We start from the raw sequence: 17479 nt of genomic DNA, 5'->3' as shown, positions 1-17479 counted from the left end.
CATCTTTATTTCGCACAGGTTCAGAGCAGAATAACTCTGTCAAATTCTGAACAAACACAGGAAGGAGTATTCTCTTTTTATATCATTCTAGGTCTTTGTGTAAGTTATTTTTGCAGACAGCTTGTAACCTTGAGTATATATCATATCTAACAAACGCCTGTCATATCTATACAGACAACTTGTAACCTTGAGTACATATCATATCTATACAGACACCTGGTATGGGAGTACATATCAGTATCAGTGTATCAGCCCCTTACGTTGGATGGCTAGCTTGCAAGGTCAGGCAGTTAAGTTTATCTTTCCGATTATTTAAGCTAAAAACAAAGTTATTTTACAGAATAAGAGACCGTCTAAAAATGACAGCGTTCACTTGCAGAGCAAGGGACTATCTAAAAATAGCAGAGAATTTCAAATAGCAGGTTTTCCAAAGGAGGAATTACTATTATGCTTCACTCTACCATTTCCCAAAGCGTTTTATATACTAAATGTTTCCTTATGGTTTTTCTTTTTTTTTTTTTAATATATTTTATTGATATTTTACAGAGAGGAAGGGAGAGGGATAGAGAGCCAGAAACATCGATGAGAGAGAAACATCGATCAGCTGCCTCCTGCACACCTCCCACTGGGGATGTGCCCGCAACCAAGGTACATGCCCTTGACCGGAATCGAACCCGGGACCCTTCAGTCCGCAGGCCGATACTCTATCCACTGAGCCAAACCGGTTTCGGCTCCTCATGGTTTTTCACATTCATTTGCATGTGAATTAATTGAACAGAATACAAGGTTTAGTAAGTTACCGAAATCCGTCAGTAAATTTTGTAAGATAAAGATGTCTCCTTAGATCAGTTGTGAAAATGTGCCTTATAAAATAAATGGTGTTGGGTCACGGGGCAAACAGCAGGTCACAGATACAGAACAACCAGCAGGATTTTTTTTCTGATTTGAGAGAGGGGGTGGACATTAGTGAGCATTTCCTGTGGGACCACTTTTCAAGAGCATGTCCTGCAGGCTGAACACCAGAATTCTGGAGTGCACTGCTTACCTGAGCTACGTGGTCCCATCTTACAGTCTCTCTGGAGGCAGAGCCAAGGTGCTGAGGCTTGGACTGTCAGCAATGAATGAACTACACTATAAAACAGGAGAATTTGGCCTGGCCGGTGTTGCTCAGTGGTTAGAGAGTCATCCCAAACTGGGAAGAGTTGCAGGTTTGATTCCCAGTCAAGGGCATGTACCTGGGTTGCAGGTTTGATACCCCAAGAGTATAGGAGGCAACCAATTGATGTGTCTCCCTCACATTGATTTTTCTCTCTTTTTCCTGCTCCCTCCCTCCCTTCCACTCTCTAAAAGATCAATGGATAAAATATCCTCAGGTTGAGAATTAACCAAAAAAAAGGGTTTTTTTTCCAAATTACAAAATGAAAACCCTGAGAAATCTGTTCCGTGTTAAAAAGAACATCGCTTGTAAATCGTAGAACCAGGCTCAGGTAGATTCCAGGGACCCCAAGATTTAGGGTTTTTCTTTCTCAGAAGTGCTGGGATTGCACAGAAAGAGGTGCAGATTATGAAAGGAGCCACTTTGGGCTAAAAAATTAGGAAGGATTTTTATTCTCTTTAGTCTAAGAGACCAGGCTTGGTGAGCAAAGGAAAAACTTGTATTGCCACCACAACAGTCTAGCTTATTATTTATAAACTAGAGGCCCAGTGCATGAAATTCATGCAGTGGGGGGGGGGAGGTTCCCTCAGCCCAGTGTGCTCCCTCTCGCAGTCCAGAGCCCTTGGGGGATGTCCGACTGAGGGACCTAAGCTGTCAGTTGGACATCCTTAGCACTGCTATGGAGGCAGGAGAGGCTCCTGCCAGCACTGCTGCACTGGCCAGCGGTGAGCCCAGCTACTGGCTGAGCAGCTCTCCCACTGTGGGAGCACACTGACCACCAGGGGGCAGCTCTTGCGTTGAGCATCTGCCCCCCGGTGGTCAGTGCGCACCATAGCGACCAGCCGTTCTGCCATTCAGTTGATTTTCATATTAGCCTTTTATAATATAGGACTAGGGGGCCGGTACATGAAATTCGTGCACTAGGGGGGGAGGGGGTGTCCCTCAGCCCAGCCTGCACCCTCTCTAATCTGGGACATCCCTCTCACAATCCAGGACTGCTGGCTCCCAACTGCTCACCTGCCTGCCTGCTTGATTGCCCCTAACTACTTCTGCCTGCCAGCCTGATCACCCCCTAACCACTCCCCTGCCAGCCTGATTGATGCCTAACTGCTCCCTTGCCAGCCCAATCACCCCCAATTGCCCTCCCCTGCTGGCCAGGTCGCCCCCAACTGCCCTCCCCTGCCAGCCAGGTCGCCCCCAACTGCCCTCCCCTTCCAGCCTGATCGCCCCCAACTGCCCTCCCCTGCAGGCCTGGTCCCCCATAACTGCCCTCCCCTGCTGGCCATCTTGTGGTGGCCATCTTGTGATGACATGGGTGTGGCCATCTTGTTACCACATGGGGGCGGCCATCTTGTGACCACATGGGTGAGGCCATCTTGTGACCACATGGAGATGGCCATCTTGTGATGACATGGGCGTGGCCAACTTGTGACCACATGGGGCAGCCATCTTATGATTACATGAGGATGGCCATCTTGTGTGAGGGTGTGATGGTCAATTTGCATATTACCTCTTTATTATCTAGGATTATCCTATGTTTTCCTCTAGAACATTTTTCCTAAAATGAAAATGGCTTTCTGTGTGCAGTTTACTTAAGCAATAAAATATAGAGTTAATTCAAAATTCTACCCCAAGAGTTAAGAAAACTGCTATCATTTTAAGTATATCTCCCTTCAGACATCTCTACATGCACACATTTCCTTTCTTCTGTTTTATCTCTGTATAATTTACTATTTTAGGTTCTTAATATGGATGCAAAACATGTAAATTTTCAACTTTTATTCCTAATATGTGCATTTATGAGTGCACATTTTTTCATAAGTTTTGGTATGTGGTATTATCATTTAGTTCAACTTATTTTCTAACTTGAATTGTGATGTATTTTTGGGGTTAGAAGTGGATTTCACAACTTTTAAATATAAGGAGTTTCTAGGTACTTCAGTTCCTGATTTCTGGATTAACTACAATGACAACAAGAAACATATTGTATATAATTTCAATTCTTTGAAGTTAGTTGAAACCTGCTTCATAGTCCAGCAGGTTCACTTGAAAAATAATTGAAATGCTCCTCCACTGCCATCTCGTGTGCATCTTGGGAGTAGCACCTCAGTGCAGGTCAGCAGGACAAGGGTGTGGCTATAGTGGAGCATCTCTAAGTGCTGAATGAAATGCTATTTAGGAGTGTATTTCAGAACTTTTAAAACTAAGAACTTTCCTATCATCAACAAGTGACAAGTGCTGGCAAGGATGTGGAGAAAAAGGAACCCTCGTGCACTGCTGGTGGGAATGCAGACTGTGCAGCCACTGTGGAAAACAGTATGGAATTTCCTAAAAAATTTAAATATGAAACTCCCATTTGACCCAGTAATCCCACTTCTAGGACTATATCCCAAGAAATCAGAAAAATTATATGTACCCCTATGTTCACAACAGCACAATTTACAATAGCTAAGATTTGGAAACAGCCTAAGAGCCCATCAACAGATGAGTGGATTAGAAAACTATGGTACATTTACAAAATGGAATACTATGTAGCTGTAAAAAAGAAAGAACTCTTACCATTCACAATAGCATGGATGGACCTGGAGAGCATTATGCTGAGCGAAATAAGCCAGTCAGAGAAAGATAAATATCACATGATGTCACTTATTTGTGGAATATAATGAACAAAATAAACTGATGAACAAAAATAAATCCAGAGACTTAGAAGCATCAAATAGACCGTCCAACCTCAGAGGGAAGGCAGGGGAAGGTGGGGGGAAGGGGAGAGATCAACCAAAGACTTGTATGCATGTGCAACTTGGGAATATTACCTTTATTATTTTTCAGCAGGAAAGGTTGTTGGGTGCAGTGAGTTACCTGATTGTTGAATGCAGTTTGCTGCTCAGGTTGTTGAAGTGTTTTACATGCTTACTGAAGTCTTGGTGTGAGACTATTCGTTCTGAAAGAGGTATGCTCTGTCTCTGAATGAGAGAGGTGTGTTAAATTTATTACGATTATAGATGTATCTAGTTTCCCTTGCAGCTCTCTTCTATGTACTTTGATTTCATGTTATGAAGTGCTTGTGAATTTGGATATTTCTGGTAAAATGAAATTATTGATATGAAGTGCTCTTTATTTATAGTAATGCTTCTTGCCTTCAAGTCTCCTGTGTTATCATATACTTTTTATTTTGTTTATGTTTGCTTAATATATTTTTTTGTATTCTTTCACTTTTGATATCTTTGTACCCTTAGGTTTTTGGTAGCTTTCAGTTTTTATATTAGTTATGAGTAAAGTGAGTTAATTTTTGGTTCAATATTTTTCCCATTCAGTTGTTCCAACACTCTTCATTATATAATGCATATTTTCCCACTGACCTAAGGAGATATTTTTATTTTACCAAATTTCCATATTTATTTGAGTCTATTACTGGACTTTGTTTTCTGTTCCATCAGTTTATCTATTCACAGGACATTATCCAAGTTTTTTAATTACTGTAGCTTTATAACACAACTAGAGGCCTGATGCATGAATATTCATGCAAGAATGGGCCTTCCTTACCCTGGCTGCCAGCACTGCCTTTGCTCTGGAGCCACCTTTTTGCTCTGGCCTGGAGCCGCCTTTCCACCTTCCCATACTGCCCAGAGGCCCGGAGTGGCTGGGGCAGTGCAGAATGCCTGCATCATTGCCATGGCAATGATGCAAGTGTCCCACCCCGCCCCCGGCTGCTCGGCGCCTGCGTATGCAAATTAACCCATCTTTCTTAATTTGCATACTCACTCCTAATTGGCTGGTGGGCGTCACAAAGGTATGGTCAATTTGCATCTTACTCTTTTATTAGTGTAGATACATTATTCTATTTGTTTGGGTAGCTTTTATTCATTCATTTTTTTCAGAATTTTATTTAAAAAATATTTTTATTAATTTCAGAGAGGAAAGGAGAGGGAGACAGAGAAACATCAGTGATGAGAGAGAATCCTCGATCAGCTGTCTCCTGCATGCTCCCCACTAGGGAGATCAAGCCTGCAATCAGGACATGTGACCTAACCAGGAATCAAACTTTAACCTCCTTATTCATGGGTCAACCACTGAGCCATGCTGTCCAGGCCAGAATTTTCTTTTACATTTTTCATTTTAACATGTGAACTTAAATGAGCTTGTTTTGGTCTTAAAAATCTTGCTGATATTTTAATCAAATCATAATAAATTTATAATCAACATTGGGAGATTGACATCATTATGGCTTTATTTTATTTTTTTACCCAAGAATACGATGTTACTGTCCAGTTGTTCAAGTGTCAGTTATTGGGTAGCATTTAAAAATTTTATTTATATACATTGTGCACATTTTTGTTAAGATCATTCCTAGGCATCTTATGTTTTGTTGCCATTGTACATTTTCTTCGATTATATATTTCATGTACTGTTTTAAAGGATATGTATTTATATGCATGTTATCTCTCTCTTCCTCTCTGAAATAAATAAAAAAGATATTAAGTGAGTAAGATTAATGATAGTTAGTAAAAAAAATCAATATGAACTTTTGTTTCTTCACCATATAAGCAAGTATTCAGACATTTTGGGAGTACATGTCTATCACCATTTCTGATTTTAAAAAATATATGGTAATACTGATTTTCAGAGAGAGAGGAAGGGAAAGGGAGAGACTGAAACATTGATGAGATAGAGATATCACTTCAATCGGCAGCCTCCTGCATGCCCCCTTCTGGGGATTGAACCCACAACCCTGGCATGTGCCCTGACCAGGAATCAAACCAGCAACCTCTTGGTGCCTGAGAGAATACTCAATCCACTGAGCCACACCAGCCAGGCTGAAATGAGATTTAACAATTAAACTAAAGTAACTTATTCTCAACTGAATGATTATGTCAATGAATGTGGAACAATCTACTAATTTATCTTGTGGATGTAAAACTTTTATTTAAAGTTTCAAAGGTGGGAGCGCAGCATTGGACTTGTAAGGATATAGGCTGCTTGAGGAAGGGGGCAGGCAGACCGCCATGGACAGCGCCGGAATTGGTCATGCTGAGTAGAGGTAGGAAAGAGGCAGCCAGCCAGTTCATTTGGCTGCAGCTGGCCACTGGGTAAGATGCGCTTTCATTCCTCTCCGAGAGCTGGCCCATTTTATCCAGTTCGGTCAACATGGATTTCAGGGAAATTCTCATGATAGCTTCTAAAGGACAAGGAACCAACAGCATACCAAAAAGGTATAGTTTGGCAGTGGGTCCTCCCAAAAAAGACCCCAAAGTTAAGGTGTCCAATCAGCAGCATACAAGCTTTTCTCAGAAGAAAAGTGGAGGAGCTCGGACAAAAAGCCTTAGAGAAAAAAAGGAGAAAAGAAGAAGTAGTGAAAAGGTGAATTGAGCTAAAACATGAGAAGAAAGCAAGAGCTATGGCCAAGAGGACAAAGGACAATTTCCATGGTTAAATGGGATTCCTGTTGAGGAAAAGTCAAAGAAAAGACAAGCAATGGAAAGCCACTAGTCAGGGAACAGACCAAGAGTATGAAATAGAAGAAGAGGAAGCATTCTTAGAATAAAATCAAGCAGCATCAGAGCAAGAACCTCCTCCCAAAGTTGAAAGTAAACTAAAGGTCCCCCTTAAAGTGCCCCACCATCATGAGCTTCACTGACCTACTCAGGCTGGCTGAGAAAAAGCAGTATGATGTGAGAGTCCATGTCCCGTATGGTTCTGGGTTTGGGATCTGGAGAAGGGCTGTGGACAAATGATGAGACAAGACAAGAAATAATGTGGAAATAATGGGGGCCAGGCGGAGAGTCCAATGCAAGGGCAAGGACTTCACTGGTACCCAGGCCCTGCTAGCCTTTTATTCAATTTTAGATACACATATTGCCCTTAGGCAGGCAATTCTGGTAACGGACAGACTATCTTAAAGGTCAGTAAATATTAGTAAAGATTTACTTTGAGACTATTTGGTCAGGAAATTGCTTGGGCCACCATTGTCTCGAATAAACAATCAGTGCATAGCTTTGGCCCTTGCCAGAGCTCAAGGTTCATGAGCCTTCTGCGTTCCTTGTTTACACTTTTCTGATAGGGAAGGCAATGGGTAGCTTTCAACATCTCCCCCTTCTCTTTTTCTTAATAAATGTTGAAAACTGAATGCTACCTGAAGGGTTCAAGTCCTTTTAAGACTCTTCATTCCACATCTGCAGACTAGAAATAAACATAAGAATAAAAATGAGACAAGCAATAGTGGTTACGCTGAGAGGCAAATGTAAGGAGATCCAGTGGAAGAGATTAAATTCTTTCATGTCTTTTTTAAATTGCTGCCAGGCATCTAAGGTATTCATTTGTAAGTTTGCCTGGGATAGTTGTACAATATGCTGTTGTAATTCTAAAATATCAAGGGTTGTGTTACCTTTACCCCAAGCACCAAGAAAGTGATTTTTTATTGATTCCCAATAGGGAACAGGGGTGGGGGGGGGGGTATAACACAAATCTGGGGAAAAATTATAATGACACTACAAAGATATTCTTTGCTCTAAGCTGTGGATTTTATCACCCATCCACAAGACTGTAGACTTTAATGCTGATATTCTATCTCAAACTGGCTATCAATTCTTTTTTGTATAGATAGGTCTTAGTTACATTTTTCTTAAATGGTTGTGCAAACTGAGAAGTTTGAACAGTTTGTACCATGGATGAAGCAGCAATGCCCACAGAAGTAAGTAACGTTATGAGGGCAAAGAGTTCTGCAATTAACATTCCAGGAAATCTTTTTTGTCTTTTTAAGATTTTTACCAGATCATGTAACAGTAGGTTTGATGAGATTCCCAAGGCTGGGTTAGGTTAGTAGGAAACTAAGCGAAAGCCGGTTGTTTTAAAATCATGAGGGAATCCTTTTGGAATGTAAAATTAATACAATGGGATAGTGTGCAGTCTGGCTTGTAATATTAAGGTGCATCTGGATGGGGCCTGAGAGGAGTACAAACGGATCAAATACACAGGCAGTGGCAAATACTGTCTTATTGGGAGTTCCCCATAAGGTACGAATGGAATTATCTGAGCGTTAAAACTATACTATTTAATAGGTGCAAGTGCAGCAGCTAATTTCCATTGCGTATTTTGTAGGGGCCAGTTGTCATGTTGAAATTGAGATCCAACAAATCCTCCTCCATGCCATGAAATGGAGTGATTAGCTTTAACATATAGATAGGATGTGTTCTCCTTCCATTTTAGGGTGCGATTGTTACTATATGCAAACCCGTAGGGGCTCCAGTCCACAAAGGAAAGACTGTTATTAAGTTTGCTGCTGGTGGGGTGGTCACTATAACAGTCTTGCCAATTAATTTCTTCCTCGGTGGGGTGCCATTCATAAGACTTCTTACATAACGGCTTAGTGGGGGGGGGGGGGGCGTGTCTTAGTAAAGTTACATTTTCTGCACCTCTCCCCAGAGCAAGTAGTGATAGTAGATGTATTTGGGCTTTTGCTTCCCCCTCCTTTGGTGTCCATGTTAGCCAGAAGCCTCTTTTTAATTTTACACACAAAGGAGCTGTGGTTTGGTTCTGTGTCATACAAAAGGGAAGCTAGGTGGCGACACCCATGTAATTATACTTTGTCCATATACTTCCTTGCCCCACCCGTGGTCCTCCTGGGTGACCAAAGTGTTTGGTGTTATTGGTGACTACATTAGGCAGGGGATCAGCCCACATAAGGGGTCTTACCCATGGAGGGTCAGGAACATAAGTCCAAAATACTTCCCCATTTGCCCCGGTAGCATTACCGCACAGCTGATGACTGCCCGCAGGGCAAGAAAGACATTCTCAGGCGTTCTTGGGGTTCTGGTCTCCTCACAAATTCACTCAGCTTTCTGGACCATCTTCTTCACCATCCCCCAGGTGACCTCTGGGCTATTTGTCTCATCCTCTTCCCACTCCTTATCTTCAGTGGGTTGCTTGGGGCTGCTGCTATCTGGGCTGGGGCAGTCAATTGTCTGCAGCTGTAAGGCGTGGCTCCAGGTGCAAGGTCCTCATTAACCTGGCCAGTTCCTCCCTCGGATCCATGTAATATTTCTTGTGGGAATCCACATGGGCTTCGAGAAATTTTCTGGAAATATACAAGCGTACCCTTGACCAAATGTTAACAGGGGATTGGGGCCCTTCCATAAACCAGACTCGGGATCTTTCCCTTTAACCAGACCATTTTCCTTTGGCTTATTCTGACACCAGTTTATTTCCATGGGTGTCGTGCCATTGGCATCACAAGTGAAAAAATTTAAAGTATTTAAGGCTTAGTGTAGTCTACCTACAGGCGATTTCTCCATATTCCCCCTTTTCTGTTTTTCAAGTTGGAATTTTAGCCTATGATGCTGGTGTTCTATAATTGCCTGTCCCTGCGAATTATATGGTATTCCTGTAATGTGCTGAATTTTTCACTTTTTACAAAATTGCTGGAAGTGACAGCTTGTGTAAGCAGGTCCATTGTCAGTTTTAATAATTTTTGGAATTGCCGTGATGGCAAAAGCAGCTAGGCAATGATTAATAACCTGTTTTGCCATTTCCCCTGTAGATGCAGTAGCCCATAGGCCCTTTGAAAAGGTATATACAGAGACATGCAATGCCCCAAGGTGTCCAAAAGGAGTATAATGTGTTACATCCATTTGTCAGATATGTTCCCTTATCAACCCTCGAGGGTTAATTCCTGTATTAGGCCCTTGAGGCAGATGTAACATGCAAGTGGGACATTCTCTGATAATCTGTTTTGCCTGCTGTTGAGTGATCCAGAATTGTTTGAACAACATTTTGGCAGGCTGATGTAAAAGCTGATGAGATTCTGAGGCCTATTTTAATAAAGCAACCAATTGATCGGCATGTGCATTTCCTTTTGTTAGCCGGCCAGGTAATACACTGTGAGCTCTGATGTGAGTGATATAAAAAGGATATTGTCTCTGTTGTACAATCTGCTGAACTTGTTTAAATAGTAAAAAATAAACTTTGGTCACTGAGCCATTTTAACAGAGCAGTTTCAATTCCATTCACTAGGCCCACAGCATAAGAAGAGCCAGAGATAATATTAAGAAGCTCTTGGAAATCCTGCAATGTAGCCTTAATAGCCTCTAATTCAATTCTTTGTACAGAAGTATGACTGATCAGTCTGAGTAGGTCTGAGTTCATTGTATGATAGGCAGCTTTACCATTCGATGATCCATCAGTAAAAACAGTTAATGCTCCAGGAATAGGTTCCTGCCTAGTATTTTTTTGGTATAATAAGGGCGTATAATATAAAAACTGTAGTAATTTGTCTTTTAATAGGTGACAACTAAGTTCCCCTGAATATCCACTTAGTCCAATTTGCCAATTCAAATCAGTTTGAAATAATATTTCTAATTGCTTCCCAGTGAGGGGAAGGTAAATGCATTGGGGTTCTTCTCTAAGCTGCCTGCAGTGCTTTCTAAGTTGAGATATCAACTGAGCCATAAGTTCTATATATGTAACCGCAGTTTTAGAGGATTGATGCCCTAGTCAGTGGTTCTCAACCTTCCTAATGCCGTGACCCTTTAATATAGTTCCTCATGTTGTGGTGACCCCAACCATAAAATTATTTTTGTTGCTACTTCTTAACTGTAATTTTGCTACTGTTAGTGAATCACAATGTAAATATCTGTGTTTTCCAATGGTCGTAGGCTCTACAGCAGCAGTTCTCAACCTGTGGGTCACGACCCACAGGTTGAGAACCGCTAGCAGGATCACCTAAGACCATCAGAAAACACAGATATTTACATTACGATTAATGTACCCTAATAATTTTTGGAAGTCATTTAAAGTTTTAAGGCGATCTTATTTCCACCTTTTGAGGCCTACTACATTGGTTTTCAATTATGGTTCCCAGATATTTGAAAGGCATTTCTTTCTGTACCTTTTCTGGAGCAATTTTTACATTGCCAAAGTCTGCTCTTCCCATGGACTTGCTAAGAGCAAGTCATCCATGTAATGAATAATGTAACATCGGGAATATTTGTGCCTTAAAGGCTGAACAGCTTGAGCTACATATTTTTGACACTAGGTGGGGCCATTGGCCATTCCTTGAGGCAAAACTTTCCATTGATATCTTTTCATGGGTTCTATATTATTAATAGCTGGCACTGAAAATGCAAATCTCTGTTTATCTTGAGGTGCCAAGGGAATGGTGAAGAAACAATCCTTAAGATCTACTACTATAAGAGACCAATCTAGAGGGATTTGCGAAGGCGCTGGGAGTCCAGGCTGTAAAGCTTCCATGGTATGCATAGTAGTGTTAACCGCTCTAAGATCATGTAACAATTGCCATTTTCCTGCCGCCTCCTTAGGTATAGTAAATATAGGGTGTATTCCACGGACTATTGGAAGGCTCTATGTGGCCAGCCTCTATTTGTTCCTGTATTAATTCATGAATATGACCTAATTTCTCCTTGGTTAATGGCCACTGATCCACCCATATAGGTCTATCATCTTTCCATTGTATAGGATCTGCATGAGAGTGAGGAGATTGAGCAGTGACCACTCCTCAAAAGGTTGATATCCTGCCGAAACCGGTTTGGCTCAGTGGATAGAGCGTAGGCCTGTGGACTGAAGGGTCCCAGGTTCGATTCCGGTCAGGGACACGTGCCTTGGTTGCGGGCACATCCCCGGTGGGAGGTGTGCAGGAGGCAGCTGATCGATGTTTCTCTCTCGTCGGTGTTTCTGGCTCTCTATCCCTCTCCCTTCCTCTCTGTAAAATATCAATAAAATATATTTTTAAAAAATGTTGATATCCTAATCCTTGTCTTCCTGGGTTTCCTTTGGCTTGGATGGGCTCTTTAATTCCCTGATTATTTTTTCCTAAGCTTTGACCAGTCTGATATCCCATCTGATTTATTAACTGCTGTCATTTGCCGGTAATAATAAAAGCTTGTAAACCTTCTAAAACATCCCGGCCCCATAAGTTGACTGCAATCCCAGAGACTATGTAAGGCTGAAACCATCCTGCCTGTCCTTCATCTTGCCAACTTAACACTGCAGCACTGTGTTGTGTATTATCAGGAACTCTGATCCCCATGATAGAGCTTATAGCTTCTACCATGGACCAACTTAGAGGCCAGAATTCTTTGCTGATAATGCTGACATCGCTCTAGTGCCTACTAAACCTTTAAATCGTTTTCTCTCTATTCTTAAATTAATCATAGGATGGGTTTTGCTAATTTCATGTATCCAATAGATATCTGAGCTTCCAAATCCTTGTGTTTCTCTTTTCCTATTTATAGCTTCGCCTTGCTGAATAAAAGGTAGAAGTAGTATCTGAGCAATTCTTTGTCCTGAAGTAATTTGCATAATATGATTACATTCTAATATTACCTTAATTTCTCCCTCATAGTCTGAATCTATGACTCCAGGCAGAACAGTTAGTCCTTTCAGAGTTTTTCCACTTCTCCCTAAGATTAATCCTAAAGTTCTTGGTGGCACAGGTCCCCAGATTCCTGTAGGAACAGCTTGCTGAGCCATATTGGGGGTCAAAGTGACCGCTATAGTACTGTTAAGAACTAGGCCTGGGCTCCCTGGAATGGCTCAGCTGAGGGAGTCCACTGTGGGCCTTGCAGGGCAAATTTCCCCTATTGATGACGGGGCTGGGGGGCCGTTTCCCTGTGGTTGGCCATTCCCTATGTCTTGATCTAATGGCTGCCCATTTTTATGAAATTTCTATCTACATTAACCAACCCAATGGTTTCCCTTCTGACTTCTAGGACACAGAGAGGTTTAATCTGTGTTGACTGAATTGGGAGGCAGAATGCTCACGCCTTTCCCTAGATCGCCACCTTGTGTCCTTCTTGGTTGCTTACTTTCTTTTTAAAATGTCCTGTTCTTCCACAATTATAACACCTTTTATTCCCCACTGTTACAGCGGCAGCAAGTAAGTTTGCTTGAAAAGTGCCTGACCCCACATTCTGACATGCTCGAAGCATTTCTGTAATGGTACTATTTTTTTCTCAGAGGCGTCAGGCATTTCTTACAATCAGCATTGGCATTTTCATAAGTTAATTGCTGAATTAACATGTCTCCTGCTGTTTCATGTTGAATCTGGCATCTCACTGCTTGAGTGAGGCAAGCCACAAAGTCAGAAAATGACTCTGTAGGCCCTGCATACATTTACTAAAAGCTCCCTCAGGGTCCCCCCCCTTTATTTTTTTAAATGTGATTTTTTAAAAAAAAAAATATTTTATTGATTTTTTACAGAGAGGAAGGGAGGGGAATAGAGAGTTAGAAACATCGATGAAAGAGAAACATCAATCAGCTGCCTCCTGCACACCCCCTACTGGGGACGTGCCCACAACCAAGGTACATGCCCTTGACCGGAATCGAACATGGGACTGCTTTCAGTCCGCAGGCTGACGCTCTATCCACTGAGCCAAACCGGTTTCGGCCAGGATCCCCTTTTGATGGTAAAGCCCACCAAGCTCTTCTTCCACAAAGTCTAATTTGCTCATATGCCTGTTGCACATAATTTAGCTGATTTTGTATGCCATAATATTGTCCCAGTCCTGTCAGTATTTCATAAGTTATTTGAGCATTCAGCCCACAGTTTGCATGGGCTTGCTCCTGACATTTCTCCAAAATTTCTCCCTTCCATAGTAAATAATCTCCTCCATCCAGAGTTGCGTGAGCCAGAGAATACCAATCATAAGGAGCTAAGAATGCTTCAGAAATATTAGTCATAATTTCTCTGGTAAAAGAGCTATAGGACCATTCTGGACTATGCTTACATGCAAGGACTTTATCATTTTAAAGTCAAATTTTTCATGATGTCTTATTATATGATTCGGGAGCTGTAGGTCAGCTACTTGTATAATAGGAAAAGCAAGTTGATCCTCCACCGTCATGTGCTTTAATCCTTCTCGGATTGCTCTTTGCATAGGTGATTCTATTAATGGTGAATTAAATGTTTCAGGATTAGGACATGGAGGTGGAGGGGGCCATGAAGGCGATTCCTCCAATTTTTCTTTTTGCTCCTCTTTAGGAGCAGAAGGTGCAAGGGGAGGAGGTTTATCCTCTTTTGTTTCTCTAAAAGGCTCTAGCAAATGCAATACCATGTTCCACAAGGAGAGACAATTTGGAGGCAAATTTTTCCCCTGCTGCTGAGGTTTTTTCAAGTTATGACTAACTCTTTCCCAACATTCAACATCTAATGTACCTTCTTCAGGAAACCAGAGATTATGTTCTATAATAACATGCAAAAACTGTAAGAGAATACCTTCTGACACTTTAATTCCTTTATCCTTAAGCATGCAAACCAAAAGTCTACAATAAAGTTTCTCCCCTTTTGACAAATTCTGCCCCATTAGCCTGGCTAAAAAAAAAGACGTTCCCACTTTACTTACAGATCTCAACTTCTGCAGCTGGCTGTGGGCTTTGCACGCTGAGAATTTCCCCACCTATCCGGTGAATTCTTTTTCCCCACCTTGCTGGTGAAACTTTGTTTTTCTGCTCCAGGCAAATCTTCTTCTCCAGATATCCATCATTCGAGGTGCCAGATGTGAGAGTCCACGTCCCACGTCGCTCGGGGTTCGGGATCTGGAGAAGGGCCGTGGTCAAATGATGAGACAAGACAAGAAATAATAATGGGGGGCCAGGTGGAGAGTCCAATGCAAGGGCAAGGACTGAACTGGTGCCCAGGCCCTGCCAGGCTTTCATTCAATTTTAGATACACATATTGCCCTTAGTCAGGCAGGCAATTCTGGTAACAGAAAGACTATCTTAAAGGTCAGTAAATATTAGTAAAACTTTACTTTGAGACCATTTGGCCAGGAAATTGCTTGAGCCACCATTGTCTCGACTAAACAATCAGTGCATAGCTTTAGCCCTTGCCAGAGCTCAAGGTTCATGATCCTTCTGCATTCCTTGTTTACACTTTTCTGATAGGGAAGACAATAGCTAGCTTCCAACAGTATGAACCAGTGGAAATCAAGGTAGTGAAAAACACACACACACACACACAGAAAAGTGACCTATGATTGCACAAGAACTTAGAGAGTGAAAACTTCTTGAATGAAGACATATGAAAAAGAAGCCTGAAGCAGATGCAGGACTACCTCTGACCAAAATGGTGCCTTCTCATACAGAAAGTATGGGCACAAAAACTTGCAGAGTTTCCAGGGACAAGCATCCTTCTCCCAAAGGTACTCCCCTTCCTCATGCTGAGAAGAAATCCAGACCCAGCACAGATAAGAAACATTTAGGTTTGTTTTCATCCAAATCCATGCCAGGAGAGAGAACCAAAGTAGGATCTAGCAACTGCTCCCAAGCCTCACTTCGGAAGGACCATGACAGGCCTGTTTACAATGGGGCTGGAAAGACCCACTTGAGCACCTTTTCACCAAGTGTTCCAAAGACTCCTGCTAAAGGGACTCAGAAATCTGTTACTTAGCACACAGCCAAAAAAATCTCCTCTCCATCCCAGCCATTCCAGACCTGGACCTGTGGTCTCCCCAAATAAGGCTAAGAGTCCAGGTGTCAGGCAGTCAGGCAGCAGCTCCAGCCCAGTTCCTGGGCAGCCCATCACAGGGAGTCTTTGGCCTATGGTTAGTTCTGGCTCCATGCCCAGGCACCAGAATGGCAGCTCTAGCTCAGGACCTGAGCACTCGATAAATCAGTGGGACCAAGAGGCCAGCCAGTGACTTAAATCCTCCTGGAAGGACAGTCAGCAGTATAGGTGGCTCTGGATGACCTATCAGTGGCCCAGGTGGTTCTAGGAAGTCAGTGGTCAGTTCTGGTGGCTCTGGGTGGCCTGTGCACAATCCACATAACTGACGACCAATGAGTGGCTCAGTGCCCCCCAGGCGGTTAGTCAGTGGCTCTGGGTGATCAGTAAGTGGCAGTTTCAGCTAGACAGACTGTCAGCAGTTCAGGCCCTAGAAGACCAGTGAGCAGCTTGGGACCTGGGTGAATAGTTAGTAGCTTAGATCCCCCCATAAGCCCAAATGCACTTTTGTCTCAGAAACAATATCTTCTAAGAATATCATTACCCAGCCCACCAATGGACAGATGAATGGAGTGAAGCCTTCTTTAGCTGGCTATAGATCTGCCCAACGTTCTCAAGGGTTTCCCTTCCCTGGTGGTTACAAAAGACAGTGAGAATATGTAGAGGAGGAAGATGAGAACTATGACTCCAAAATGGAAGATTTTTATCAAAGATGAAGGAGAATCTCAGGAAGAAATATCTAAGCACATTCTTTGGCTATGACCGAAAAAAATACAAAGATAAAGAAGCAAAGAGTTTAAGACCAGGTATGCAAGAGGACTTGGAGGAAATGAGATCGGAGGAAGAAGCAACAAAATTCGGAGAGGTCAAGAAGCTGAAAAGACGTTAGCTGCTGCTTTTATTTATTTTTGTGAAACACTGGAGACACTCTACTGCAAAGAAGTCCTGCCTTTGGACTGAAGAAGCCCATTATAATTTTAGATTTACTAGTGGCCCAGTGCACGAAACTCATGCATAGGGGTGGGGGGAGGGTGTCCCTCAGCCCGGCCTGCACTCTCTCCAATCTGGGACCCCTTGGGGGATGTGCGGGATCGGGCCTATGCTGGCAGTTGGACATCCCTCTCACAATCCAGGACTGCTGGCTCATAACCGCTTGCCTGCCTGCCTGCCTGCCTGATTGCCCCTAACTGTTTCTGCCTGCCAGCCTGATCACCCCCTAACCACTCCCCTGCTGGCCTGATTGACACCTAACTGCTCCCCTGGTGGCCTGATCGCCCCCAACTGCCCTCCCCTGCCGCAACTTGCCTTCTCCGCCGGGACCCACCTCCTCTGCGTGAGGCGAAGGAGATGCTCGACCCCCAGGCCTCACCACACGAAGTGGCTGCTGCGCCCCACCTCCTCTGTGCACTTGGCCATCTTGTGGTGGCCATCTTGTGGCAGCCATCTTGTGGCAACGTCACGTGCGAGGGCCACTTAGGCTTTTATTAGTATAGATACTTGGATCCTCAAGGACAAGGAATGGATACTATACACTGAGTGGCCAGATTATTATGATCTCTGAATGCATAATACTCTCCAGCCAGCCTGGCCAGGGGGAGGGGACATGGGCGGTTGGCCGGCCTGCCTGCTGGTCGAGGGAACAATTTGCATATTAGCTTTTTATTATATAGTATATACACTGAGTGGCCCGATTATGATGCATTCAGAGATCATAATAATCTGGCCACTCAGTGTATATATATATTTTTTAATATATTTTATTGATATTTTTTACAGAGAGGAAGGGAGAGGGATAGAAAGCTGGAAACATCGATGAGAGAGAAACATTGATCAGCTGCCTCCTGCACACCCCCAACTGGGGATGTGCCCGC

At 42.8% G+C, this 17479-nt stretch overlaps 2 pseudogenes across 2 annotated transcripts; both read left to right on the top strand.

Annotated features, from left to right (window-relative positions):
* Positions 1–6301: 6301 nt before the first annotated feature.
* LOC308252638 (protein SPT2 homolog) lies at positions 6302–15853 on the top strand (annotated as a pseudogene). Its single transcript has 2 exons — positions 6302–6819; positions 15076–15853. The product of its transcript is annotated as a protein SPT2 homolog (transcript).
* A 90-nt stretch (positions 15854–15943) lies between these two features.
* LOC308252637 (protein SPT2 homolog) lies at positions 15944–16497 on the top strand (annotated as a pseudogene). Its single transcript has one exon. The product of its transcript is annotated as a protein SPT2 homolog (transcript).
* The last annotated feature ends 982 nt before the right edge of the window (positions 16498–17479 follow it).

Source organism: Plecotus auritus, assembly GCF_963455305.1.
Source record: "Plecotus auritus genome assembly, chromosome: 7".
In the NCBI taxonomy this organism is placed as follows: Eukaryota; Metazoa; Chordata; class Mammalia; order Chiroptera; family Vespertilionidae; genus Plecotus; species Plecotus auritus.
This window is presented reverse-complemented; position numbering and strand designations above follow the sequence as displayed.